Genomic DNA, 2,500 nt, shown 5'->3' with positions numbered 1-2,500 from the left:
GAAGAACCTCATCTTGTTTAATATATATATATATATATATATATATATATATATATATATATATATATATATATATATATATATATATATATATATATATATATATATATATATATATATATATATATATATATATATATATATATATTCGTGTGCGAGAAGCTGTTTAGCAATTTCGTAATTACTTCAGCCTCTGCAAGTCTCCCTTTGTGCATTTCAGTCAAAGAGCCTCATGCCTTTCCTCCTTCCGGTCCCTCCCCCCTTCCCCCCTCTTCCCCCATCCCTCCCCGCCTCCCTCCTCCATTCCTCCCTCCACGGCCCGTGAGCCACACAATTCACGCCTCTCATTCCATCCGTCAAAGTTTCGACGTCTTTATATTTTGGTGGCCGCCTCTCGGGTCTTCAAGGACCCTCGCCTTGATGGATGGAGGCTCTCACCCTCACCCCTCCACGCCCCCAGACAACACACACGCTCCAAACAATCGCACCATGAAAACCTCCGCTCGATGGTACTGCAGCGCGAGGCGGAGAACTGAACCATGAGTGCGACAACTGTACTCTGAGAAAAGCACAGTTATTTATTAAATATGCAGCACAAAAGAAGCAAGTGATACAACGGAGCATTTCGTGCCGTGTAACACAGACAGGTGTAGCAAACTGCAGGTGTGGTTTGCGAGAGTTATAAACAAGTGCGAGTTGTGGCTGAGTTCCTTTAGTGGATGTCAGAGTATGCAGCAGCACACCAGTACCATCACCACCACCCCCGCCACCCACTGAGCAGCGTCTTAAGCGAACAATACAGACGGCAACCATAAGTAAGGCAGGCAAATGTTGTGGGCGAGTATCGGAAGCACAACACTGCGCCTCTGCAAAGTGTGCCGCGGCTCCGAACACATCACGCTGCACTCTTCCGCGAAATGTTTTTGTAAGGACTAAAGGTGGAATAAAAACCACAATACTCTTGCAAATATTCATAACAACACAGCCAGCAACAAAAGCACGGCGCTCTTTGTGAATAACAGAAACCAAACGAGAATTAACAAACAGACGCACTGCAGCCTCCTCTTCTCGCATGTAAAGACTGACTGATTGAAATTCTGCGCTCCTTCATAGAGGTCATAAAGCGCCAGACAGATATCGAAAAAAAGAGAAAAACTAGAATCACAATTATTATTACTAAAATATATAAGAAAAGGACAAAAAAAAAAAAAAGAAAAATAGAAAGACTGAAAAAAACTAAAATCTGTACAAGAAAATAAATAAAAAAAGAATAAAGAAAAGAAAATAAAAAAGAAAACCTAGAAACACGATCACTACCCCCCCAAAAAAAAATGATGAAAACGGGAAAAAAAATCTAGAGTCACAACTACGATAACAAAAATACAGAAGAAAAATAAAATACCATGAAATAAAAAACAGTGAAACATCTCAGGTGTGTCTCAGGTGCTCCCAGACTCAGCCATCACAGCTTCCTCTTTCCATCGACAGAATATAAGAGTCATCCATCACACGAGGGAGAAGACGAGGCAGAGAAGGAAGAGGAGGAGGGAAAGGAGGGGGAGGAAGGAAAAATGAAGGAGATGAAGGGTGGAGGGAAGGAAAGCGGCAAAGACAGTACAGAAAGGGAGGAAAAGGCCAGATAGAGTAAAGGAGAAATGGAGGAAACAAGGGAAGGGATGCTGAGAAGAGGGAAAAAAAGAATGAGGGAATAAGAGCAAGGAAAAATAAGGGAAACTGAAGGAAAGCGCCACAGACAATTCAGAGGGGAAGAGAAAGGGTAGACTGAGGAAAAGAGAAATTGAGAGGGAAACTGGGGATACCGAGAACAGTAAAAAAGGGGAAAGGGAAATGAGAGCAAGGAAAGAATCTAAGGACAAAGGACGAGATTAGAAAAATAAATAAGAAAGAAAAGTTGGAGAATGGAAATAAACAGAGATAAGAGAAAAATCGAGGGAATTAGGACAGATATTTTAAGAAGAGAGGAGACAAAAAGGAAAAAAAGGAGAATGACAGCAAAGAATGAATAATGAAGAAAAGAATAGGGGTGGAAAGGAAATTCGGAGAAGGAAGGAGGGAAGAGGACAACGAATGGAGGGCAGAACAAGGAGACGGATGAAAGGAAAGCAATGGGCGAGAATTTGGTTTAGGAACTGCAAATAAAGACGTTTGGAGAAATTAATGCGAAGAGGAAGAGGAGGAGGAGGAGGAGGAGGAGGAGGAGGAGGAGGAGGAGTTGGTATTTAGCGAGTGGTGGTGAGGGTGAAGTGAGGAAAGGTTTACGATGAATTCCCACAAGAAAAGAATGAAAGGAAGGTAGAGACGAAGGAAAGGAGAGAAAGGAGGAAGGAGGCGGAGGGAAGGAAAGGAGAGAAAGGAGGAAAGAAGCGGAGGGAAGGAAAGGGACCACAACCACAACCACCATTGCACCACAGGAACTACTCTAACGAAAACCATAAAGAACACTACTATCACCACTATCATAACCACAAGTGCCACCACC

General features: G+C 42.4%; 1 protein-coding gene across 4 annotated transcripts in view; it reads right to left on the bottom strand.

The window, feature by feature from the left end:
- The window catches only part of LOC135112048 (uncharacterized), a 194,779-nt gene that overhangs the window by 85,338 nt on the left and 106,941 nt on the right, over positions 1-2,500 (bottom strand). The gene's annotated exons all lie outside the window — the stretch shown is intronic.

This window comes from Scylla paramamosain, chromosome 23 (assembly GCF_035594125.1).
Source record: "Scylla paramamosain isolate STU-SP2022 chromosome 23, ASM3559412v1, whole genome shotgun sequence".
In the NCBI taxonomy this organism is placed as follows: Eukaryota; Metazoa; Arthropoda; class Malacostraca; order Decapoda; family Portunidae; genus Scylla; species Scylla paramamosain.
The sequence above is the reverse complement of the archived record's forward strand: the minus strand, read 5'-3'. Positions and strand labels throughout refer to the sequence as shown.